General features: G+C 42.9%; 1 protein-coding gene across 4 annotated transcripts in view; it reads left to right on the forward strand.

Annotated features, from left to right (window-relative positions):
- Positions 1-27,565, forward strand: part of CELF2 (CUGBP Elav-like family member 2) — a 165,539-nt gene that overhangs the window by 12,377 nt on the left and 125,597 nt on the right. The window lies entirely within an intron of this gene.

The following is a 27,565-nucleotide window of genomic DNA, read 5'->3' on the forward strand; positions in this document are numbered from 1 at the left end:
AAAAAAAAAAAAAAAAAAAAAATTCCTAAGGCATCCCTCATGTGGGACCTACATTCTGTTGAGAAGTATTGCAGTAATGGGTACCAATGCTGAACAGGTTTTCCTAGCATGTTATATAGTTCATGCAACCTAATCCAAGATGTTAGGCTCTTATTTTTCACTTTCTGCGTTGCTGCTTAAAGGTTCTCTACATCAGGTTGGTTGATGTTTGTTTAGGTGGGTGTTTGGTTTGTGCCGGTTGATGTTTGTGTGTATGAATTTTTTAAAAAGAATTCCAGGTTATTAAAGAGAGGTTGTGAGCAGAACTGTTTGCATGAGTTATGAAAAAGCGTTGCTTAATTTATTCACTCTGCTGCTGTGCCGGGGAAGCACTTCCGTTCGGCTGGGAGGAAACAGACCAACTTCGTTTGGCCTTTGAGACAGAATCAAGTCCCTGAGCGGCAGAACAGCAAGTAGGGCTTTTGTTGCTTTAATCCTCTGACGTGTTCATGCGTTGTCCAGGTAGACGGGACCTTTGGAGGGTAAAGGACCATTGATCTCGCCCTTTCTTTTAGCATCAGCCACAACTTGTTCGTTTGGGGCGAGAATGCTAGTCAGCCCCAGGAAGGTTGAGGAGGACCGTTCTCAGCATCCTCTGCCCCAGACATAGTCCCTAATTCACACTGTAACCAAAGCTGAGGAGAGAGTATGGCGGGGACTGTCATCTCTGCCAGCCCCTGACTGAAGTCAGCATGTCCTGGGGCTGGTCTTAGAAGACAGCCACCATGTGGCTGCATAAGACAAAACCCAGTTTGGAAAAACGTTGCTACCCAGTAGGGTAAATGAGACGGCATCTGAGGCGTGGGTCGAGGTGTGTTGTAAGGGGCTCGAGGGAGCCATAAACACGAATACACCTCTCAGAGCCGCTGCCATCCTCTCTGTCCCCTGTGCCACCCAGGAAGCAACCTGGTTCAGCAAAACAGGAAGATGCAGTTCCCATGCCCCGTCCACTCTCGCCTTGGCCGAGCAGGCTGCTGAGTGTGATGCTCTCTTTGTGGAGGGACCACCTGTCTAATGGGAACTGGATTGTGACCACCAAGTTCATTTGACAGAGGCCGCCACACAGCTGCCAGATGGTGACAGTCCTTAGCTGTTTTGCAAGTCCAATGTGGGTCACGTTCCCCTCTGGAGGTAGACAACGGATGGTTCCCTCCACCCAGCCCACGTGCTTGCAAAAGGCCGGGCTTCCAAGAGCCAAGGCTTTGCTCTCATCTCCTTGAAGGTAGAAAAAGACTTAAGGAAATGTAATGAATAAAGGCACATTTTTTTAATCGGCTTGCTGGGTTTTCCTCTCTTCCTGATTGTTCTCTAATCTCTACTTAGGAGCACGGTGTTGAAGTAGGACATGTCAGGCTTTTACGCCACAGATTAAAACTCCCAGGCAAATAAAACTGTGACAGCTTAAGAGGCAGGGCAGAGTCTCCGGTCAGTGGCAGAGTTTCATTTATCCAACCTGGACTCAGGAGTAGTCGGAGGGCCTGCACGTAGCTTCAGGATGCCCTGCTGGGACGGCTCAGCAGATAGGAGGGGGACCTGCCTTTCCGTGGCTTTCTCTTCACCTGCTGCATCAGCTGAAGAGCTGCACGAGGACGTGTACAACTACTGGTCAGATGGCCCTAGCAACACGAGATTCTGTGTCGACACATAGCCCATCACGTGTTTGCGATGAAAACGCTATATTTTTAGAACACTTCAAAGTGAGGAAACGGTTAAAGCCCTATCACATCCTCCCCTTGCCCTCCGGCCACTTCCTCTGCACCCCCCCCGCCCCGGGAAAATCACCCCCATTTTCTAGAAGAGGAGCCGGAGACAAAGATTAAGTGCTACTTTGAGCAAAGCTGATGATGCCAGGGAAGATTGCTGATCTCGTCTTAAAAATCTAACACACGCTTTGGGGTTGTTTTTCTAAGGCTTCTACTCCTTTTACCTACACCATGTGGGTTCCATATGACCTTGAATCTAAGCCTTAATATTGCATGTGGAGTTCAAAAGACAACTCGGTCTCCCATTTTCTTTCGTGGCATTCATTCAAATAATAATAGGCACATAATACTGTCTTGTAAAAATGAAAGCTCCAGGCACACTTTGAAAATCTTTTAGAATTTCTAACACTTATTTTCATAAGTGTCTTTCATGCAACTCGCTGAAACTGCTTGTTAGCAGACTGTATGTTTTGTATCTCTGCAATTCCCGTGCCTAGCTCAGTGCCTGGCATGGACTAGGCGATCAAAATTAGCTGTGGATTGGGTGAGTGGAGTATTACCTCTTTGGGGCCCCAGGCTGACTTACCCATTTTGACAGAGTTACTGCTGAGAAGCAGGGAGAGGTCTTCATCCATCCCTAGAACATGTTTTGAGAGCCTTATGTGCTAGGCAGTGTGCAGTGTACCAGGGATACAAACACAAAAGGCATGGCCCATGTCCATGGGGTACTCAGAGTCTACAGAGGGGTGGGGTGGGTGCACAAGGGCTGTGTGTGTATGTGTGTAGTGGGGAGAGAGTCTATAATATTCTTCCTTTCTTCCCCTGAAAGCTCTCTGACCAATTAAAGTTAAGAATGACAGCAGTGTACAAATAGGGGGAGGGACTTCTGAGTCGTCCGACTCGTATGGCATCCTGCCAGGCCCGTGCTCAAAACCAAGCCTTCAGCTAGGAAGGCCTGTCAGGTGCTGGGAAGAGCTGTGCCCACCATCAGCTCTCAGCCCTGTTCCAGAACAAGAAGCATCCACTCTGTCCCCAGTCATCCCCAAAGTCATCTCTGTCCACACGCCCAAATTCACAGGGCTTGGGTGTTTCTTAGATGAGGCTCTGTTTATTAGCCCATTTATGGTCCTCAGTCATTTGGGGCCAGAAGGAAAGAAAAGTCGATCAAGTAAGTGAAAGTGTTTTATAAATTGTCCAGCTCCACATGAACGTGAGGTGTGATGCTTAGGTGTGTGTATTAGGTGTGCTTTTCCTGGTTTAGGCTGATCGCCATGGAGCGTTTAGCTGTTGCGTACTCTTTGCCTGCAAAATAAAATGCCACCTTGCAGTCAAACGCTGTGGAATTGGATGGTGGTAGAACAAAAAGACAGCGAGGTGCAGGGGTGAAGAACAGGCCTTGGCCATTCAGTGCCTACATTCTGACCCCCATACACACCTTTTTTCTTTGTGTCATCTGATGCCTCCATGCCTCAGTTTCCTTGTCTGCAAGATGAACAGGGCTGTTAATGCAGATGCAATGAGATCATACAGATAGAACACTAAGAAGAACATCCAGCACGTAGTAAGCTGTTGTTCTTCCCAGTCTACTCTAGATGAGAACACGGAAGCACAGGGAGGTTAGGTGAGCATCACAGTTCAACATGGTCTCCCAGCAGCACCTGTGCATGCAGCCCACATTCAAAACAAACTGGCCTTTCAGTAAAAGCAGGATCAGTTCTCAGTAGTATTGACCATAATAGTAACAACAACTAGCATTTATGTGGAGTACTTGATATGTACCAGCTCCTACACTAAGGGCTTAATATACAGTATGTTGTTTTAACATATATTCTCCCAACAGTCTTTTGAGGCAAGTACTATTTATTGAGCCCATTTTATAGCAAAGAAAGCTAAACTTACAAAACAAACACATATAAATAAGTGGCAGACAGGGAATTGAAACCTAAGTAGTTTGTCTTTAGAGTCCATGCTCCTGACCATTACACTGCCCTGCTTCCTGGGTTCCTCCAGCACTCTGGATGTGCCTCTATTCTTGGTACTTACAATTACTAATTGTAAATGGTAATTGAAATTACTAATTGAAATTGTGTTTTTTTTCCCCCAAAATGTGTACCCCTCTGGTGTGTGAGTTGACTTTAACAGCTCTGCATGCCTACCATTTGGCAAAGTGTGTCGTATCCGGTGGGTGCTTAATAATGTTTGTTGAATGGTATTGAATTGTTTCCTGAACACTCCTTGGATATCGGCTCCCATGCCTTGAGTCCTTCCCATTTCCTCTAACTAGAAGTATTATTTTTTCTTTTCCCAATTCCGATTGTTCATATTCTGGCCTTTCAAAGTCTAGTGCAAATACCATTCCATCCATAAAGGCTTCTTCTGGACACCCCATCAAAGAGTAATGTCCACTCCGCTGAAATTCGTATGGCATTGTGGCCCCCTCTCCCCATGTGCATTGCTTTCTGTGTCATGCTGCAGTAGGGTTTGCACTGGTCTTAACAGAACTTGAAGCTTCTGGAAGTCGGGAGTTATTCAAGTCAACTGGTATACCTCATAGAACCTCATAGAACTTCATACAGTGCCTTAAAACCGTAACGAACACTAGTTGAGTGAGTGAGTGCAAAACGTTCCAAGAGAAAGGGATATTTTGCCCGCCAGGTGATTCTACCTTTTTTGCTTCTTTTTCTTCTCATGGCACATTGAAATAGAGCGCCCCGTCACATTCCCAGTTTTGAATCAGCTGGTGGGCAGTCTGTGGAGCATGAAAAAAATATTGTTTCAACTGGAGCAGTGAAAGGAAGAGAATCATTTTAGGGTGTCACCGTAGTGTGAAGAGCTTTGACATTTGAAATAAAATAAGGAAGGAGAAAAACAGTTCACTGTGCAGTTGGGGTCTCTTGCCAGCAAAGACTTGGGCACGCTATCCAGTCACGGCGGCGTGCTCACCTGAAACCCTGCCAGACTTACAGATGTTTCCTTTGGCTCTGGTGTGACGAGCCACAGCGCAGTTCTCAGGAACAGTTCCATTCTGGCAGGGATGGATGTAACAGGGAGTGGGGCAGCAAGCAGAGGAATGACTTCATAGGTCTCCTCTGTTCCGAGTCTCTTAGATCCTGTGGTGTGCGTTGCCATTTCCCTTTGAGTGTTCATGCATCACTTTATTCACTTAGTGCCAACACATACACAACCCTTTTATGAGGCTATGAAAGCTCCACTTAGCTGAGCGCATTTTTGGAACTCTCTGGTAAGTTTTACCTCTGGTTGTTATCCTAGAAATTCCCCAAAGGTCACTCGTAGGTGAATGGAACTCTTCCAGACTTGGGTTTTCTTCCTTCAAGATTATGACACAGAAGAAAATGTATCCGCCCAAGGGGAATGAGGGAGGAGTAAGAAGTTGAAGAAAGGGTGGAGAGTCCGAAGGCTGTGTTTCTTGCCTCATTTCTACTCCCGGGTTTTAAACTGCCCCCTTGGAATGAGATGATCTGGCAGCATACAGCTTGTCCAAAATGTGAATTCACCCACTCTTCTTTGGTAATCCGTTGACTATTAATGGTGCCATCTTCCTTCCTCTCAGCTGGTCTCCAAATCTTCACCTTCACATCCACATCTTGTGAGTTTGAGACTTTTGTGTTCTCAGAGCTATTCTCTCCATTCCTACTACCACTACTATTTGTACTGCTTTCTTAGGATATTGCAAGTAACCTCTCAAATGGTCTTTTCTTCTTAACAGCTTTGTTGAGGCACAATTAATATACAATAAACTTCACATACCGGAAGTGTAAGATTTGATAAGTTTTAATGTAGGTGTACACCTGTGAAACCATCACCACAATCAAAATAACAAACATATCCCATCACCCCTAAAAATGTATGCATCTTCCTTAGAAATCCCGTCCTCCCTGCCCTGCCCTCCACCACTGATCTGCTTTCTGTCACTGTAACTTTCCATTTCCTACAATTTTATGTAATTGCAGTCCTACGGCGTGTGCCTTTTTTTGGGGGGTGGGGGGGGTGCTGGCTTCTTTCACTCTGCATAATTATTTCAAGATTTAATATCAGCTGTTCACTTACATCAGTAATGCACTCCTGTTAATTGCTAAGTAGCATTCCTTTGAACGGATATACTGCAGTTTTTCAGTTCTCCTGTTCATGGGCATTTGGGTGGTTTCCAGTTTTTGATGATCAACAAATGAAGCTGTTACGAACATTCATGTTACAAGTGTTTGTATGCTTTTGTTTCTCTTGGCTAAACATCTAGGAGTGGAGTGGCTGAAGCTAATGGTAGGAGTATATTTAACTTTTTAAGAAACTGCCAAAGTGTTTTCTACAGCAGTTGTACCATTTTACAATCCCACCAGCAGTGTAGGGGTTTCAGTTCCTCCACATCCTCGCCAACACTTGGTGTAATCACTGTTTCTAATTTTAACCATTCTGATAGGTGTAATGATGTATGTCATTGTGGTTTTAATTTTCATATAACTAAAGATGCTAAGCATATTTTTGTGCGCTTATCTGACACCTGTATATCTTCTTTGAACTGTTCGAATCTTTTCCCAGTCTTGAATTGGGCTGTTGCCTTACTGTTGAGTTTTGAGACTGCAAGTCCTTTTATCAGATCAATGTTTTGTGCGTATTTGCTGCCAGTCTGTGTCATGTCTTTTCGTTCTCTTAATAGTATCTTTTTAAGAGCCAAAGTTTTTCATTTTGGTGAAGTGTTATTAATTTGTTCTTTTACTGATTGTGCTCTTGGTTTTGTATCAAGGAAAACCTAACTCACAGTCACAAAAAAAGCGATAGTTTACTTCCTTTCTAAAGTAGGCACTTTTTTTTTTTTTCTTGCCTGCTTGCTCTGGCTAAAATCTCCAGGTCAGAGTTGAATAGAAGTAGTGAGGGTGGACATCACCACTGTGTTCTTGATCTTAGAAGAAAATCATTCTATCTTTTACCATTAAGTATGGTGTAAGCTGTAGGTTTTTCATAGATGTCCTTTGTCAAGTTGAGAACATTCCCTTCTCTTCCTGTTTTGCTGAAAATGATTATGGAGGATGGATGTTGGGCTCTGTCGGTTGCTTTTTCCACATCTGTCGAGGTGATCATACGGTTTTCTTTTTTAGTTTGTAAATATTGTGAATCACATTGGTTGATTTTCAGTGTTAAACCAGCCTTGCATTGCTAGGAGAGAAACTCAACTTTTATCATAAGGTACAGTCCTTGTGTTCACTGGATTCTGTTTGCTCAAATTTTATTCAGAATGTGTACAGCTGTATTCAGAAGGAAGATTGTTTTGTAGTTTTCTTCTAATTTCTTTAGCTGATTTTGGTTTAATGTAATCCTGACTTCATGAGTGAGTTAGAAAGTATTCCCTCCTCTTCAATTTCCTGGAAATGTTTGTTAAGTTGTATTATTATTTTCTTAAGTGTTTGGTAGAATCCATCACCTAAGTCATCTGGAGCTCAGGTTTTTTTGTGAGAAAAAGAAGGTTTTTAAGCACAAATTCATTACTAAATATATATATATATATATATATATATATTTTTTTTTTTTTACATGTAAATGTACCTACAGGTCTATTTAGGTTGTATATTCTTGAGTTTCTCTCCTTTAGAGAATGTCTGTTTCATCTAAGTTGTCAAATTTATTTGCACAAAGCTGTGTATAATATTATTTTATCCTTTTACTGTCTGTAGACTATAGTGATGTCATCACTCTCATTTCTGATATTAATAATTTGTGCCTTATCTCTCTTTTTTCTTCATACGCCTTGAAAGTGTCTCAGTTTTATTTGTCTGCTGCAAGAAGTAGCTTTGTTTTTATTGATTTTCTTTGTTGCTTTTATTTTCTCTATCTTACTGATTTTCACTGATTTTTATTTTCTTCTGTTACCTACTTTGGGTTTAATTTACTCTCATTTTTCTAGTTTTTCAAGGTGGAAGCTGAGGTCATTGATTTGAAATCTTTCTTTTCTAATGAGCATATTTACTGGTATACAGTTAACCTAAGTACTGCCTTACCTACATCCTACAAGTTTTGATATGTTGTGGTTTCATTTTCATTCCATTCAAAATACTTTCTAATTTCTTTAGATTTCTTTGACCCGTGGTTATTCAAAGTGTGTTATATGGTTTCTAAATATCCGAGAATTTTACAGAGATTATTCTGTTATTGATTTCTAATTTAATTTTATTTTGGTTAGGGAACATAACATACCTTGAATGGCTTGCCGACTTACAAATTTATTGAGACTTGTTTGCCCCATAATATGGCCTATCTTGGTGAATATTCCATGTGCACTTGAAAAGAATATTTATAATGTTGTTCTTGGACCGAGTGCTCTACAAATGTCAGTTTGGTTGATGGTGTTGTGCAGAAGTACCCTTACTGATTTTCTGTATATACTATCCGTCAGGCTATTGAAATCTCCAAATATTATGGTGGATTTCTCTATTTCTCCTTGCAATTCTGTCAGTTTTTGCTTTATGAACTTTGCAGTTCTGTTATTTGGTGCATAAATGTTTCGAATTTTTATGTCCTCTGGATGAATTATTAGTTTGAAATGATCTTTATTTCTGGTATTATCCTTTGCTCTGCATCTATTTTGACTGATGTTAATAAAGCCACTCAAGTTTTCTTTTAACTAGTGTTATAAGGTGTATCTTTTTCCATTCTTTCACTTTTAACCTATTTGTGTTTGTATAAAGTGCATTTCTTATAGATAGCAGACAGTTGGGTCTTACTTTCTTTTTAATTACTGTGACACGTTCAACCTTTTAATAGAAGTGTTTACATAATTAATATTGAATATGATTGTTGATAAAGTTGAGTGTAAATCTGTCATTTCACTGTTTACTTTTTATTTCTCTCGTCTGTTCTTTATTCTCTTTTTCTGCCTCTTCTTAAGATTATTTTTATTCTGTTTTATCTCTTGTATTGGCTTATTAACTATCAAACTCTGTTTTGGTATTTTAGGGGTTGTCTTAGGGTTTATAGTATATATCTTTACCTTATTACAATTTACCTTCAAATGATAGTGTAAAACTTCACAGAGAATTTGAGAATCTTACAGTAGTATACGTCCATTTTTTTCCCCCTCCCACACTTGATGCTATTGTTGTCATAATTTTGGTTTTACATATGTGGTAAAGCCCACAATACATAGTTATAATTTTTGTTAGGTGGTCCAATTTCTTTTAAAGAGATTTAAGTAATAATAAAAAAAAAATCATACATATTTACCCATGTAGTTACTGTTTCTGGTGTTTTCCATTCCTTTGTGTAGACCCCTGTTTTCTTCTGGTAACATTTTCCTTCTGATGAAAGGCTTCATTAACATTTCTTATAAGGTAGGTCATCTGTTGTATGTCTAAAAGCATTTATTTTGCCCTTGTTCTTGAAATATATTATCACTGGATATAGAATTCCATGTAGACAGATTTTTTTGTCTTTCAGAATTTTTTAAATTATGTTTTCCAGCTCTTTTGAGATTTAATTGACATATAACGTTGTATTAGTTTTAGGTGTAGTACATGGTGATTTGAAATATGTATACATTACAAAATGATTACCACAATAAGTTCAGTTAACACACATCATTTTGTATAGTTATTATAGTTTTTTTCTTGTAATGAGAGCTTTTAAGATTTACTTTTAGAAACCTTCAAGTATGCAATACAGTATTAACTACGTATAGCCACCATGCTCTGCGTTACCTCCCCAGAACTTATAACTGGAAGTTTACCTTTGACCCCCTTCACCAGTTTCACCCACCCTCCAGCACCCCCACCCCGTCTCTGTCAACCACCAATCTGTTCTCTGTAGCTGTGAGTACATTTCTTTCATTATTTTAAAGATCCACTGTCTTCTCAACTTGTATTTTTCCTGATAAGAAATTTGACATCATCTTTACTACCTTTGTTTCTCCATATGTGAGTCTTTTTCCCTCAGTCTGCTTTTAAGATCGTCTCTTTGTTACTGGTTTTGAGCAACTTGATCATAAAGTGTCTTGATTTCGTTTTCTTCATATGTCTTGCACTTGGGCTTCATTGAGCTTCTTGGATTTGTGAACTATAAGTTTTCATTGAAATTGGAACTTTTCCAGCTCTTCCTTTGTTCAGGTATTTCTCTGTCCCCTTTTTCTCTCCTCTCCTTTGGGGACTCCAGTTACTCGCGTATTTGGCCACGTGAAGTTGTCCGGTAGCTCACTAATGTGCTTTTCTTCTTCTTTTAAAATTCTTGCCTCTTGCCATGTTTCACTTTGAAACACAGTTCACTCACTAATCTTTGCTTCCACAGTGTTTAATCAGCCATTAATCCCATCCAGTCTCTCTCATCTCAGACATTATAGTTTTTTAATCTCTGTAAGTCCATTTTGGGTCTTTTTTATACCTTTCAAATCTTCACTTACCTTTTGGAGCATACCAAATACAGGGATAATAACTATTTTTAATGTCTTTTTTATTGTCCTTGTCTGCTAATCCTAACAACTGTAGTAGTTCTAGGTTGGTTTATTATTTTTTTATATATTTATTTATTTATTTGGTTGCACCGGGTCTTAGCTGCGGCAGGCGGGCCCCTTAGTTGTAACATGCGAACTCTTAGTTGCAGCATGCATGTGGGATCTAGTTCCCTGACCAGGGATTGAACCCTGGCTCCCTGCGTTGGGAGCATGGAGTCTTATCCACTGTACCACCAGAGAAGTCGCTAGGTTGGTTTAAATGAGTTGATTTTTCTCACTACAGACTGTGTTTTCCTTACTCTTTGCATGCCTGGAAATCTTTAAGTACCAAGATACTCAAACGTTATGAAATTCGTCTTGTTGGATGCTAGATATTTTTGCATTCCTTTAACATTTTTGAGCTTTGTTCTGCAGTGCAGTTAAGTTAGTTGAAAGCAATGTGATCCTTTTGAGTTTTGCTCTTTTGATGTATTAGGCAGGTCTGAAACAATACCCAGCCTAGAGCTAATTATTTCCTACTTCGAAGGTAAGGCTTTCCTGCTTTCTCTACCCAGTGTGCCATGAATTAGGAGTTTTTCTAGTCTGGCTGTTGGGAACAGCACTGTTCTTAGCTTTTAATCATTTTGGATGGTTTTTCCGTTTCTGGTCCTTGCTGGTTTCTTTTCCCACATAGACTGATCAGTACTATACTGAATACTCCAGGGACCCTCTGCAGATATTGGGGGTTCTCTCTGTGTAGCTCCTTCCTCTCCATTACACTTCCTTGTGAATTCTGACTGACTTGCCTCCCCCGGACTCTCAGCTTAAATCAGTTCAGGATGTCTGCCACGTTCTACCTGGCTTTCCTCTGCCTGTAACATAGCCTGGAAACTCTTTAGGGACATCAGCTGTTTTCAGCCTGGAAAGTTACCATCTAGACCAGAAGCAGAGGTCTGCTCTTCTGGATTATATTTTTTATCCCTGATTCTTTTCTCAAAATGCCTTCCTTTGTATCCAGAGAAGTCACAATACCGATTATGGTACATGAACATTTAATAGCACCATGTAGCCTAGTAAATAAAGCCCAAATTCCTTGGCCATATTTTTCATGTCTTATGTAAACCATTCTGTGTTTTTTCTATTTCCTTTCATAATTTCCATTCCTACAGATCTGTTCTTTATAAGGTGGAATCCCTGCACTCCCTGTCTTTCTCACAACAGCCCACCTGCCTTCCAGACCTGCCATTTCCTACAAAGTTTTATCAAATTTCCAGGTTGAAAATAATCTCTTCTTTCTCCAAACTCCTATAAAGACTTATTTGTGCCTCTTTTATTCAGCGTATCACCTTCTAATATGTAGTAGCTTTTATTTACATACATGTCTTATCTCCTCTATCTATAAATCCCTTGAGAAAAAGATTCCTGTCTCCTACAGATGGTCTTAGAAATAATACAATGTGTGCATTTTAAAGCGATCTGTAAATGTCCATTAAACACGCATTTATGGGGAATCTTGGGAATGAACACTGAACAGAGGTTGATGAAATTTTAACCCAATGATAAAGAATATCCTAGGTAAAAATAACTGGGGAGATTGAATGTCTACCGAATGCTTCAATCCACTCTTAACTTAGCTGATATAACCTCTTCCTTCTCTGTGTGTCGGCCTACAAACAAGAGGTGCCCTTGTCCCTTTGAAAGAAGGACTCTGAACTCAGGGATTTTTATATCACTATCTTTGTCTTCCCACAAGCCAGTACTGTACCTGGTTCAAGAAATAGCTGTTTAATCACCAGCAGTAACTCCCAATGGGAGGTCCTCTCCAGAGAATTAGTCTTTTAAGAAAAAATTCCACAAAGTAGACTGGACCCTGGATGTGGTACAAAGAGCTTTTGTCTTCCAAAATCTGTCTGAAATACTGTAAGCATTCAAGGAAAGAGAAAGCACAAAATTAAATTCTGACGCCCTGGGTTTTCTCTTTTTATAAAAATCCACTGAAATGATTCTACTTATACGAGGCACTTAAGAGTATTCAGATTCATAGAGACAGAAAGTGGGGTGGAAGTTGCCAAAAGCTGGGGGAAGGGAAAATGGGGAGTTGTCTTGTGGGTGCAGAGTCTCATTTTGGAAGGATGGAAAAGTTCTGGAGGTGGATGGTGGTGATGTTTACACAGCATTGTGAATGTACTTAACGCCACAACCATATACTTAAAAATGGTTAAAATGGTAACGTTACAGTTACATATATTTTGCCACAATCTAAAAGAAAAAAATATCCATTAGAGGTCCTGGTCATGTTTATGGAAGGATCATAGGTAAATCTGGGTTTCAATTCCAGTTCTAATACTTACTAGCTGTGTGAGGTTGGGTAAGCGGCTTGCCCTCTCGGAACCTGTTTTCTTAGCTATAAATGGGGCCTAAAGTATTTAGAAAGTGCCTGGCCCAGCCTGTAACATAATGGGCCCTCACAAATGTTTGTCTTGTTCTTCCCTTTTCAGCATTCTAATGAACGTCTTCTTACTTTGAAATTCCTGCCCTGGTACAGGCTTGGAGAGTGAAGGGGGCAAGGGTAGTGGCCTTGGAAAAGGCAAAGTCCTCTGGACCAGGACTCTCCATGGGAACAGCTCCCAGCTGGCGGTCTCTGACCCGTCAGGGGGCACAGAACAGGGACAGCACCTCACAATCTCAAGTCACCAAACGTCTGGAGGAAATAAGAGCTCGGGGTAACCCTCTGCCTCCCCTTGTTTTTCATTTCAGTGTGGAGTCCCCAGGATATATACCCCCAAGCACCCTCATTTTCAAAGCTTAGATCGTTCCCAAATCATCAGACTTGGCTTCTTTTGTAAATAAAAAAATAGTTATCTGATGTTTCGTTAGTGTTTAGACGTCTGATCAAAGCAATTATCCAAAGTCTGAGTATAGAGAAATAAATCTCCAGTAAAAGAGGAAAGGGGGCTCTCTTTCTATTTCTCTGGTTTATGTTATTCTCCCGCCCTCCCCTCACATGCAGATGTCCTGGCTCTATGTCTCTTCAATCTCTCACAAAACCGACAATCCAGGGAATTTTCTGTTTGCCCAGAAGAGCCAGTTACTAGTGAGGGATTGTCATCGGCTCCTCTCCGGTCCCACGTGCCTTCGTGTAAGCTCGTCCATCGCCTGTAAGGACCGGCTGTCCCGAGTGTACAGCTGTGCCCCCTTGGGCTGTGATCTTGTCAGAAATGCACTCACACTGAGTAGGGCGCTGATCATGGTTTACGTGGGGCTCCAGCACAACCCCCAAATGCCCAGCTCCAGGCACTGAGGAAGAGCCACCCCCCGAATGAGGACCCCTTAGTCCCGGCAGGGTTGGAGGTGAGATGCAGGTAGTTAGGAAGACCAGCCAGCCACACGGCTGGGTTATTCTAGCAGTGGTGTAGGGCCCCAGCTGGTGTCGCTGCCCAGTGAGGCACTTCTCCCAAGCTGAGGAGCCCAGGGGCGGAAGGTGTCGTCCCCATCCCCGCGGTCCTGCCACCTGCTACGGCGGGCTGACTGTTGGAGGGGCGGCTGTGTCACCCACTGATGCCCACAGACTAGATGTTGGGGGAGCCGGGATTCCACGGAAACCAACCACTCTGCTCTTGAACCTCTCTACCCCCATCACAACACCCCCATGACAGTCTCCTATACCCTGACAGGTGAGCCCTGTTATTTTGGAAAGGTGTCAGGGACTTCGAGTTCTGATCCAGACTTAGAATGAATCTCCTGTGTGACCTGGAGTAAATTGCCCGCTCTCTCAGAGCCCTTTTCACCAGGTCGATAGGTTTGCAACCCCCCTGTGTGTATGTTAGAATCACCTGGAGAGATTAAGCAGCAAAAGCACCAGTGCCTGCCCTCCACCCTCAGGAATGTGGACCTCTTTCCTCTGCAGAAGGGCCCGGGCAGTGGCTAAAGGTGCCCAGGGGATTCTCACATGCAGCTAGAGTTCAAAGGACCAAGTTAGAGGGGGGCAAGAACACTTTTGAGAAAGTGGAAGTCACTCCGTTAACTTAATTTGGTGTTACTGTCATTACATTTTCCACTCATTTTGGTGATGACTAAGAATTTTGACCCAACCGATGTAAAGATCATTCATGACCTGCTTTGGTTTTGTGTTTCTTAACGTTGCTTCCAACACCCAGTGCAGACCATTTTTGAGTGAGAATTAGGTGTTTCACTGCCCTAAACACAAACACCCCCAAATTTTGAGCCTCTCACCGCGCTTGCAGTGACTTTTCTGTGGAATATCTTAATAGCGCTTCCCTGGGAGACCATGGTCTTACAGTGGACTGGCAAAGCCGTCTCCATGCTTGGGATTCCAGGAGGCACTCGTGCTTCCCAGTTAGAACCCACTGAGGCTCCTTCAGGGAGACAGGTGTCAAACATAAGGGTAAGGGAAAAAATGGTTTTGACGGATATGGCAGTTAACTTCAGCCTCGAAATCTTTCAAGGAAGGGTCTGCAGGAAATCACAGGTTTATGTGGATGTGAAAAGAACAACTGGAAAGTTTCACAGTGGCAAGATAAGTGCCGTAATTATATTTAAATGAGTGCAGAAGAAAATTTCACCACAAACTGCATTAACTAAAGAAGGGTTTTGACACTGGGGTATAATTGAATTAACATTAGGGTCTGTGTTCGGGCTAGTGCCTCACTGGTTCTGCTTGGGCCTGGTGCCCCCTTCAGCAAAGCATTCCTGTTTGTTCCACTCCAGGTCCGGTGTGTGGATCAAACCCCCCTAATGGTGATTTTTTAGCAGAAAAGATAACACCTTCTGAGGGTCTACTACGGTTTGTGCTGTGAGGGAAAAAAATGCAGGTTTAACAGAAAGAATATGATCTTTAAAGGCACTGTTTGATTTCACGTGTGTTTGTATTACTTCGTTGAGGGAATCACTTTTCCCAAAAAAATGCTGTAACGCATGTGCTTCTATGGGGCTTTACCGTTACAGATTTATAAAGTATTAATTCCCAGTATGATCCTGGGAAGGAGGCTGTGAGGTATCTAGTCATCCTCATTTTGCAGATGAGAAAACTGAGATTTACTGTTGAAATAACGGTCACATAGCTAGAAATTTGGACCTTCGGGGACTGGACTCATCTTAAGACTCTCATTTTGGTGCTTTTTCTGTCTTAGAAATATTCATGTGGTTTTACTTAGAGCTTTAAAAAGTAAGGATTTTTAAATGGAGTTTTCATTTTGAGGTGAAAGCATGAGAAAATTGAAAAAAAAATTTTAGCATCTTTATTGGAGTATAATTGCTTTACAATGGTGTGTTAGTTTCTGCTTTATAACAGAGTGAATCAGTTATACATATGTTCCCATATCTCTTTCCTCTTGCATCTCAAAATTGAAAATTTTGAAATAAGAAAATCAGCCTTCCTTTGCCCAGTAACCCAAATATGTCTCCACCTTTGCATTCATCTAGCTCTTGAGAATCGTCCTTTTCCTGCAAAGGGCATCCTGAGACGTTCAGGATCTAAAAAACTGATCGTGGACAGGTAGGAAGAAAAGTAAAGCAAGCTGCGTTAAGAGAAACTGCCTGGATCCTTGAAGTAAACTCTTCCTAACCAGCGCCCCCCCCCCCCACCCCCCGCCCCCCCCCCCGCCGCCCGCCTTTTGTTATTATTAGCAAAGATCAATGACACCATAATATATTATGCTGTTTTACTAGGGATATATTGTTGAATTTTAATAGATAACTCACTGAGTCAGATAGCAGTTTCTGAACCCCGAAGAAAGTGACATTGGTTGCAGACACCCCTAGGTATTATTTACCATGGAGGAGTTCAACTCAGTTTTTATTTGCTGTCTGTTTCACAGCAGACGATACAACATCATTTTTTACGGTGCCGTATGAGTTACGAAAATACTGATGGCTCTTTGCTGGATGAGTCATAATCTCAAGAAGGAATGGAGGTGAGCTTTGATCTCAGTGGCCTCTGCCCTGAGTTATAATTTTCAGTGGGTCACCTTTAGGCATGCTGTGCCATTTGTCTCATCTGGATATAAGGGGGACAATAGTGCCTTTCCCTGCACAGTTCAGAAGGAGCTTTTGAAGTGCCCTTTTGGAAGCCATAGAAATCTATGATATTTATTGTCAGTGTTCCAGTCTGAACTTAAAGTCACCTCCTATCACACCTCTAGGTGTAATAATATCTCTTTTTCTATTACAACCGAGTAATGTCACACTTGGCACTTTTACTGTCCTTTTCCTAGAATATCCCCATAGTGCTCGCTAAGAGTGTTAACTGCTATTTGCCTCCTTTCTTCTGCACTGGAGAGAGCAGAAACACACTGGGCACCGAGAGATTTCGTGTGCAGTAAACAGGCAATTCTGAACAGCGACAAGTGAAATTCCGGCATTCCCTGACCCCTGCTTCTGTGCTTTTTCTGCATCGGGTCACAAGGTTTGATAGCCATGCTTAAGTATCATTTCTTTTTATCCCTTCCTTTTTCCTAATCATCAGACTTGGTTCTACCTCTGCCACACCCATCCAGGCCAATAGCAAAGCATACGGAAAGCAGTGTCATCAAGGAAAACAGGATAGGAGCTAAATCATGTTGAAAGTTTTGGCTGGCGTCAGATTGGAATTAGGACACAAGTTAATTCACCATTACCTAGGTACTCCAAACCAAGCTTGGCTGGCAGGCCTTAGCACCCCAACTCTGCTTTTGCTAAAAAGTGGAGAAATAAGGAGCCGCGATTGCTAAGGCGATAAACAGCATGTTTCCAATCCAGTAATATTTTACATGAACTGGCACTGGTAACCACATATCACTTATCTTCTGAATCCGTGTTTCACATCGCCTCCGACTTGAGGCCAAGAACAGTACAGCTGTGCCAAAGAGTGGGTGGAAAAATAGCCTTATTGTTAACCTGCGTTGAAAACATAATGGCTTCTCGAATGTCTTCATTCGCAGATGTTGTCCACGGCTATTAATGCTCTTCCTTCAATGTGGCAGATTAGAGTTCTCGTGTAAACCTGCTCTGTCCACGTCTGTGGGGCACCCGCACCTTGGGGAAAAGCATTAGCCCCTCGAAAATGGCTTTATCCTTTTCCGTTTCCATATGGTTCGAATCCATAAGTGGGCTGTTTCTCTTGGTTAGCAGTGTGTGAGCATATACACCCATAAAGGTGTCATTTAGAGTCATTTGGACCCGTCATCCCATGGCGACCCTACAGAGCCCGTGAGTGTGGTTGGCCTCCTTGTCGAGGACAAGAAGGGATGGAGAGCGATTTCCCAAGAGCTGCTCAGCTTCTGCAGCCGCCAATCCAGGTTTATAAACAAGCAAGTTTAGACACCCTGTTTGATAACAACGTCCATCTGCAGAGGCCCCATTTCCACATCATCGTCGCATTTGTCCCCCCATCGCGGCCCTGAGAGTATACACGGTGGGGCTGGCGTCTTGATGGTACACCGAACGGGAATCTGTGGTTGGAGGTGGTCAGGGACTTGCCCAGCTGGGAGACGGGGGACGAAGGCCACCGCCTTGGACTCAGGCCAGTGGTCCTGCTGTTCGACCGGGCAGACGGCTTCATCCAGGGGCCTCCCATCGCCACGTGGGACACCTCTTTTCTCCTGCGTCAAAAAGGCTTTGTGGTTTCGGAGGCATCCATTGTCATCTCAAGTCCTGGTTCCCATGAAATGAACAGATACTGGGGTAGCAAAGCGGCCCTTATCAGGTGTCACAGGGAAAAGAGAAAACAAAAATCACTCTCTGTACTCTCCAGAATCCAGCTTGGCGTCCAGGTTGCATGATACCTCCAAGGAAGGTAGTAGTAGCATTGATCGGCCGTCTCTCAAAGAGCCACTTTTCTTTTAAACAATGCAAGGTGGAAGAAACACAGACTGGCCTTTGGACTGTCATGCTCAATATGCTGAAAAGAATCTTGCTTCTGTTTGACATGGTCACTGGCACGGTGGCGGGGGGCAACTCTTAAAGCTTTATTCCCAAGTGGGTGTCTGATACTTAGGTGCATGTGCACAGAATCTGTTCCTGCCTGCCTTATGGGTAGATATTTTACTGCGGATTTTAATTCATGCCTTTACGAGGAATCGTCTGTATCTTTCTGATGCTGACAGTTTTATTAAGGCTATTTCTTTAGGTTTTGTTGTTATTACTCCATTAAAAATGTATTGTTGTGGCAGCTTTGAGGCGGTTGCAAAATACTCCTTTTTTTTTTTTTTTTTAATACACAAGCTGGATTAAAATGTACAGTAACTGTCACCTGGTAACCAGACCCCATATAACTATGTCACCATTCGCCAGTGATTTATTACTTTAAATTGGAGTCAGCTGATATTTGATTCCACAGTTTTGAACTCTGCAGGGTTAATCTGGAGCCCGCTGGTACGCATGAAATAATTTTATCTGCCGTTCTAAGACTGATGAAACGTTTAAAAGATGGTTGTGTAATCAGTCAGTTATCTCTCAGTGTTACAGCATATTCCGCTCAGCAGTGTACAATCTCCAAAATAATTATCCTGCTGTAGTTAAAACATGGGAGCCGAACGCAGCCACTGATAAAAACTGCATTCACCCAGTCCTTTTCCAAATTGGAGAGTTCTATTTTGTTATCTTCTTAGAGGGAAAACATGGGTTGTGATGGTCAGACCTCCTGGGAGCTTGAAAGCTTAGGGCAAGGCCTGGGAGACAGAACACTTAATCTATTGTCAGTGGCTTTTTCTACCTTTGACCTTTTGTTTTCAGATAAACTTGATTAGACTAGACTTTCATTCACTCATCTGGATGTAGGTAGGCTCCTTGGAAATAAGGATACGGATTCTTAAGAGTTTTCTTTTGTCCTAAAAGCAGTCAAAAGATATCTAAAGTCGGGAGGATTTGAAAAAAAAAAAAAAAAAAAAAAAAATTCCAGACCGGTGTCCCCTTTTTAGCATTCTCCTTTCATCACCACGTATTCAAGAAGACCTGAAAGGGAAAGGTTATTTGGTCAGCTTCAGACCTAGCATTTTCTGCAAAGCTCACCTGAAGGAAAAGCATCATAGATTTTTTTTTTTTCATAAACTATGTAGTCTGTAGGGATAATAACTCTGTTTACAAAGACGTTTGCAAAAATCCATAGACGACGTATTGATGTTTCGAGGAAGACCCGAGACTCAGAATAAAATCTTTTATGTAACGGTCTGCCGATGAGATTACACAACCTGTCTTTGAACTGAAAGTAGAATGTACGTTTTTCAGTTCGTGAGAAAAAAAGAATACAATGAATTAATTGTATTTGGGACACTTCTCATCTCGTGGCCCAAGAACAGTTTCTCTGTTGGGTAAGGAGGGGTGCCTCATGGATAGGGGTTTGTAGAGGTGGGTGAGGTATCATGTGTGGTCGTATGGTTGTTTTTTTTTTTTTTAAAAGGTGAGAGATTATCAAGGAAGAAATGTTAGTTTTCTTAGAACCCGAGAATATTGTCTCTGGCTCCAACCTCTTGAACTGGGGACAGTGAGAAGCCAGTTGGTTAAGAAGACAGTGCAAGGTGCTTCCTGTTTGTTTCTATGATGATTTACTCTTCCTGATTCAGTTGCTGATCACCTCTTGGCTTCTTCTTTCCCTCTTGAATATATAGTTAAATCACTCCCAAACAGACTCCTGTCCCTCCAGACAAACACTTTTTCTGTTGTTACTTGAACGTGCGCCCCACATTGTATTGCTACCCGGCTAGATGCGTCAGAACAAGCCCGTATATTACTGCACTGTCCAGAGTCTGCACTAGACAGATCGGGCCTGGAGAGGTGGATCGATGGGTGTGGCTCCCCTCCCGTCTGAGCACACGCCTTCTTTTGAAAAATATATTTAATTACACAGAGTCTATTTCTAGTCACAGTTAAGTGCAGGCTCTCCAGACTCTACTCAGCTTGTCTGTTAGGAGGGGGAAAACGCCATCAATATTTCAAAAGCTGCTGACAGGCAAGAAGTTAGGCTTGACGGCTGGAAATTTAGAATTTTTTTTTTTTTTTTTAACTCTCCCTACTATCTCTGCATGGCTTCCCTAAAGCAGTACTGAGGAAGGCTTAACATAGAGCAAGGGGTATGATGAAGTCTGATGAGATAAAACCAGTCAGAGTCTTCAGGCTCCAGATAACCTAGATGTGCCCTGATTGGATGTCCTGCATTTCCCACCTGGGAGCTTTCTAGCACAGCCAGCGCCCAGAGACACCCTGGCATCGATGTCGCGAAACTGGGTCGTGGAAGGTGCATTCCAGAGAATATATTTTAGGGCAGATCTTCCAGGGACAGCTTTTGAGGGACCTTCCAGATTTCTCGTTGTGGTTGGAGACAGTGAATGATGTTCAAACGCACCCAAACTTTCCAGCTATTGCCTTGACGGTCCTGTGAGAGGTTTGGGGGGTGGGTGGAGTAAATGAATTCTTTGGCGCCACTCTAGGAGCTTTAGAAGTAGAACCCGTTAGCCTATATGATTTCCATGCTGCCTACAAACTGTTCAGGAATCACGTTTCCGTGTAGGTATCTCTCATGTCCAACCTCACCTTCACCTCCGTTCGAAGTAATAATTTTTCTTTGCCCCTCTATCACAATGCTAAAAAACTCAAAGCATCTTCTTAGCACAAAGATACTTAGTATTCTGTACACTTCTTTAGATTCACATGAACTCTCAACCAACGGGGATAAAAGAAGTGAATTTATTAAATTTTTAAAATACCTGTTCCCTAGATTTTCGTAGGCTACACCTTGATATCGCATATATTCGGTTTTACGTGGGCATGTGCTTATTTTTGTGAATTTTTTTGGAGGGATTTAAAACAATTGCAGGTCTACCTAGGCACCAAAAGGACTTGGAGACACCACTCGCTAGCCCATAACTCAACCCAGGAAAATGGTACAGGAGATGGCCTCCTTCCTCTGCCAACTTGGTCCAGACCCCTTGAGACCTCTCCAGGTCAGATTTCTGTACCCACCTGCACAGCAGGCCCTGCCTGGTCCCCAGACCCACTTGAGATGCTAATAGGTTGGAGAAGCAGAGGGAAGGGGTGGGGGGGGGGGGGAAACCTGAATTGCTGGATCAGGGCTTTGAGAAAGGGTAACAAAAAGAAGAGAGAAAAGATTGAGAGAGGAGACAAAAAATTAACTTGTGTGGGGTGGGGGGGGGGGTAAACCTGAATTGCTGGATCAGTGCTTTGAGAAATGGTAACAAAAAGAAGAGAGAAAAGATTGAGAGAGGAGACAAAAAATTAACTTGTGTTCATGGACTAAATCTCACCAACAAGCAGATGAAATTAGGAATCGTTTAGCGATGTGGATTGAAATGTGTTAGACTTTCCTATCAAGATTACATCCACCTGATTTTTCTATAGCTGTCCACCAGCTTCTAATTTTCTGAAACCAAATTCTAAAGCACACTGACTTCGATCCTTCTGGTGTGTTTTTAGCACAGCTGCTTTGGGCAGGACGCCAGCAATGTGCTAAAGGTGTGGGCTGAAGAGCACTAATAACATTGTCCTTGTTTCAACTATATTTTTATATATATATATATTTTTTTTACCGTTTGACGTTGTAGTAATCAGGAGAGGCTTAACTCCTCTAACAGATAGGCCTAAAAATGCATTAGGACTCCAAACACAGAAGTTTCCTCCTTGCTCATGTCAAGAATCCCTTCTGGGTGTTCTGGGTTGGTGGCCGCTTTCCTCCACGTGGCAATACAGGGAACCAGCCCTCTTCACCTTGTGGCTCGGCCCTCCCCTGGGTTTGTTGCTGCCGCTGCTGTTGTCGTTTGCCATGTGCATCCATCTAGAAGGAAAGGAAGGATAATGTGGAAGACTTAGATCTGCTCTGTTAAAAGGCCTGGCCCTGAAGCAGCAAGTGTCACTCCACTCACGTCCCCTTAGACTGTATGCGGTCACGTGGCAAGAAGCCAGCCCACGTGTCCTCACCTTGCCCTCTGCTGCAGTCCTGGCCCCGTGGGAGGAATGGATTTGGGTGGGCAGCTGGTGGGCTCTGCCACAGGTGGTGTTTCCCAGGCTCCCCAGAGGATAAGAATCGTGGGGGACACTTGTACAGATGACCAGGCCTTGGCCCTGAAAATCCTGATCCCATGGGAGGACCCTGGGTTGGTTCCAAGGAATTTATAAACAAGCGACTATGATCTTCAGGCAAGTTTGAGAAACACTGTTTTAAGATGTAATTGGATGTGAAAAGGTATTTTGTACATGAGTTTGCAGTCTTAGGCTGAGAATGCCCTGTGGTAAGGAGACCCAACTCGTGACACCCTTTAGTCTTTGGATTTAGCTGCAGGCCTCGCTGTATAGACAAGATTATACAGTGACGCTCGTGTGTAATACTTATACATCTGTCCAAACCTGAATTTTTCTTCGAATTAGCCGATTGCGTCACTCAGTTGATCAAGTTCACCAGTCATTTTGACACATAGTTATTTTTATGGTTTATATCAGCTATTGGAATATATCCATTTATGACAGCTCTTTAACATATAGTTCACTGTCTAAGACTGACAAGGAAAGAACTCATCGGAGTTTTTTCCCCCTCCTGTCATAATGTTGAATCCTTTAGAAACCTACCATCATGGAAATTAAAAGTATAAATATATTTGGTGAATAGTGGTTGAATTATTTATCAGTGACCTCGGTCCAAAAATGAAGGCTGGAAGGCTGCTGCACCCAGCCTTCCAGATGTTCCAGAAGGGTGACACGAGATGTGGGGAATTCCACCGGTGCTTTCCAGAGTGCATTTGAATCCTACACTGCCTTCTCCACGCTACCCAGCAGTGATGTGGACCACGTCCCTTTCGACAAAGTGGATGTGCTCGGGGAATTGAAACCAACTTTAGGATTAGTCTAACACAGTTATATCCAGGAAGGGAGCTCTTCCTCTCACTAACGTGAAAAGTATTCCAGGACAGTACAGTCAATGAAAAGATATTTGCAGTGGCCACTATCTTAATTGCTTGAGTTACTGATCTACTCATGATAGAATAAAATTGAGAACTAACTACGAGACCCTTAGTGGTGGGAGAACATCTCTTGTAACTACAAAGCAGTATTATTATCATTTGTTAGCTGCACAATTAGGGAGCGATAGAGTACAGCAGAGGCTTCACCCATACCAATGATCTTTGTTGCCTAGAGCCTTTTAGCTCTTTGCAGAGTGTTTTACAGCATGCCTTTCTTCCTGCCCCCACCTTAATCATCGTGTGTGTTTGTCTGAAATCCAGACGAGCAGTAGCCCTTCAGTTCAAAAGGGGCAAAAGACTTGGAAATCCATCTTCATCCAGTCATCAGAGGATGGAATGGGAACCTGCAGGGTATTATTTCCTTTCTCCTTTCTTCTAAAAGGTTTAGCAGAAGAATAAATGTCACTGGCAAAGATGGAGGAAAACGAAAGCTCTTAGATCAAATACTACCAGCGTCTGTGCAGGGTGAGGAAGGCTGATAGACGGCATGTTATTCTTGAGTGAAGCCCAATGGCTGCTGATCAGCCAGTGTGTAGAGTTTTCCATAATCTCAAAAGCAAGGAGTTGTTTCACCTTTTCCCTCTGAAGTTTTCGAGGGAGAGAGTCTCTGGCAAAGAAGGTGAGTCTTCTCTCTACCTGCTAACGAATGAGCAGTTAACTCTGCCACTAAATATTAAACACACCAAGTGCAGGGACCGTGTATTATATTTTCCTTGTATCCGTCATCAGTTAATACTTACTTAATTTCCTGAGAAATGGAAAGCCACGCTTGCTATTTATCTGGGTTGAGATTTAGAGCAATGAGGAAGCATGGTATTCTTTTTTTTTTTTTAAACACCGTTTTTTTTTTTGAAGTATACTTGATTTACACTGTTGTGTTATTTTCAGGTGTACAGCAAAGTGATTCAGTTTTATACACACACACACATATTCTTTTTCAGATTCTTTTCCATTATAGGTTACTACAAGATACTGAATATAATTCCCTGTGCCATACAGGAGGTGCTTGCTGTTTATCTGTTATATATGTAGTAGTGTGTATCTGTTAATCCCAAACTCCTAATTTATCCCACCTCTCCCCCTTTCCCCTTTGGTAACCATAAGTTTGTGAGTCTGTGCCTGTGAGTGTGTTTCCATTTTGTAAATAAATTCATTTGTATCATATTTTAGATTCCACATATAAGTGATATATGACATTTGTCTTTGTCTGTCTTACTTCACTTGGTATGATCATCTCTAGGTCTTTGTCAGGAGTGAGACTGGGGTTCAGGCTTTGCAAATCCAAAACTTCCTCTCTGTGCCTTAGTTTCTTTTGCCGGCAATAGGGACTTAAACTAGATGATTACTCAGGCCCCTTTCCGTTCCGCTCTCCAGTCCAAGATTTAAATTGGATCACAGTCAAATCTGGACCAGCCCTTGTCGCAATTACAATGCAAGTGAGGTTTTTTTGGTTTGTTTTTGGTTTTTTTAAATTAATTAATTAATTAATTAATTTTTGTCTGTGTTGGGTCTTCGCAGTGCAACGGCTTCTCATTGCGGTGGCTTCTCTTGTTGCGGAGCACAGGCTCTAGGCACGCAGGCTTCAGTAGTTGTGGCACGTGGGCTCAGTAGTTGTGGCTCGGGGGCTCTAGAGCACAGGCTCAGTAGCTGTGGTGCCCAGACTTAGTTGCTCCGCGGCATGTGGGATCTTCCCGGACCAGGGCTCGAACCTGTGTCCCCTGTATCGGCAGGTGGATTCCTAACCACTGTGCCGCCAGGGGAGCCCATGAGTGAAGTTTCTTTTTCCCCAGCCACCAGAGTTTTTCCATGGCACTACCTCATGCCCCAACCCTGACATGCTCACTGTGTATACTTTTATCAAAGCCTGTAGTCAGAGATTGATTTATACTCTAGTATAAATCACTGGAAGATAGATCGTAGTGTTGTTTTTCCCAAGGAATTTTTGTTTTAATATAAATCTGAGCTTCAGGCCATGAGGATGAAGCCCAGAGGAGCAGAGCCCGGGCTCGGAGCGATCTCGGTGGAGAAGCGACACGTAGGGTTTACCTGCGACAGCCCGCTTTTCATCTGTTGTCCCAGAATAAAGACTAATATTCCCCCTCCCACTCTCCGAATTCTGGATCACTCTAGATACAGAAGAAACCTTTACGGTACCCCCCAAATGATATCAGACGATAGAAGGAAGAAAACAAGCTGACCGTTCCTTCGTGTTTTCCGTGTGCCCAATTCTGAGCTTGGTACTGTGTATACATTAACTTACTAAATGGATGGGCCAAAATCTATTTCACCTAACCGTCCAACCACAGCTGCCTCAGGTCAGAAATTGACTGGCTCTACCAGAGTCTTGGCTCAGAAAATGGATTCAAGAGTATGGCACGGACCGTCTTCCTCACCAGTAGCCCAAATCAGAAGGACTCGCGACACATGAAGTCCAAAAGAAAACCATGTTGCTGTGAGGCGAGCAGATGGGAAAAGGCCCTGAGGACCGTCAATCCATAAGTATTTCAAAAGCACCTACAAGCCCAACTTCGTGTTGTGCTTCGTGAAGGGGACCAAGGAACCTTCAGAAGTGGCTCCCTGCCTTCAAAGGTGGCCCTTAGGTGGCATGATAATCAAGTAACAACTGAACCACTATAGCAGGTTCACCGTAGGGGACAGCAGTTCATCAAGCAGGCAGTGATTTTTTTTTTTTTTTTTTTTTTTTTTTTTTTTTTTGTGTCTTATCATTGTGTGATGGCAACTCTCAAAATGCAATCCAGCGGCTGGGAGCCCCTTTTTTCAGGCAGTGCCTGAATCTGTCCACAGCCTTCCTCCCCACATGTCCCTTCCTCTCCTCTCCTGATCCTGACATTTAGAACCCCCGCCTGTTCATGCAGAGCCCAGGATCACTGCTCGTTTTTCTTTTCCCCCTGCCCGGTTGCTGTAAAATACAGGAAAACGACAGGTCCGCGGTTAAAGTTTTATAGTAATGAAACCCAGGTATGCCCCTTAGACAGCCACAGGGTTTATTTCAAATAACTCACTGTTTTAGGGAATTTTGGCCTCTTGGGCGAGTACCATCAAGTGTACAGTTGGGGGGTAATTCTGTTGTACTCTGAAAAGGAAAGTCCTCAGAACGATTCCATTAAAATGGATTGACTGTTCAGAGGCCATGTAAATGGATGTCCAGGGTCCTCAAGGGCCATGCAAATGGGCGGACTTGGCCAGTTCCAAGTAATTACTTTAGAAAGCAAGACAACAAAATCAATTCCAAACCCTGTTACCGGGTGTATGGTCATCACTTACAAAAGAGGCTCGCTTGCCTCCCTTCCATCCAGAGGCCAGCAGGGAGCAGCGTGAAGTTGTGGCTGGCATGTGAATGCTGCCTTTCTGTACCTCGGGGGCCTTTTTTTTGTGAAATCATCAGGATAATGCTGACTGTCTCTCGCCTGCACAGGGTCTGTGTGGGCCAGGGGCTTTATGGAGGAGCGTAACAGATTTACGGTGGGCAGTAATCTCTAACATTTATTAAGCGCGTCAGTGTATATACCAGGATCTGTGGTCTATATACATTTTCATAAATTACCTTGTTTAATAACCCTGGGATAGAGCTGCTGTTACCCCGTTTTAAAAGTAAGGAAAGGCAGCTTAGAGAGTTTCAGAAATGTGTCCAACACCCAGCCCGTCTGAAGTGCTAGCAAAGGACGACTGCTTCACTCAGCAAAGCTTTGTGAACAGAGCAGGGAGGAAATATCCAGGGCCACTTTGAAACCTGTCATAGTCTCTGCCCTGAGAACTCTGGGACCAAGGATGCTTGCCTTTTATCACTAGAACATCAATTTATACTTGGCTACAAAAGTGCATTTCTTATATGATTTCTGCTGTTCCAGGCAATTTGTGAAAATATCTCCCTCCCCGATCTACATGCACATGAAAGGTGCCTTAGTTTTCACGGGAGTGGGCAAGGCAGTCATAATGCCCATAAATATCAGCTCTCTGGAGCCATCTGCTACAGGAAAAGTCTAAAATAAGGACAGATCTTTACTTGAGCCAACATACAGTTTCTATAGCCAATGAGTTTGCCTCCATTTCATTTTGACCCGTAAAGGTCAGAATGAGGAAGTAGATATGACTTTCCTCACCCCCATAACAGGAAGAATACCTTGGCTCTAGTCTGGATTGAAAGCCTCTTATAAAAGAGTCCAGCCCCACCTAGAACGGGCCCATAAGAAGTTGGAATACCAGTGATACCACTGGTAAGTGCTAAAGTGCTGAGCTGTATTTTATTCAAGCCGACATAAGGGGTCTGAATGTGTAGACTTGGCAAATACAAGTTGCCCGACCATCAAAGCAGGACAGTGAAGTTGAGACTTAAGAGAGTGGTCTGGGGCTTCCCTGGCGGCGCAGTGGTTGAGAGTCCGCCTGCCGATGCAGGGGACACGGGTTCGTGCCCC

This window comes from Lipotes vexillifer, unplaced genomic scaffold, assembly GCF_000442215.2.
Source record: "Lipotes vexillifer unplaced genomic scaffold, Lipotes_vexillifer_v1.1 scaffold628, whole genome shotgun sequence".
NCBI lineage: Eukaryota > Metazoa > Chordata > Mammalia > Artiodactyla > Lipotidae > Lipotes > Lipotes vexillifer.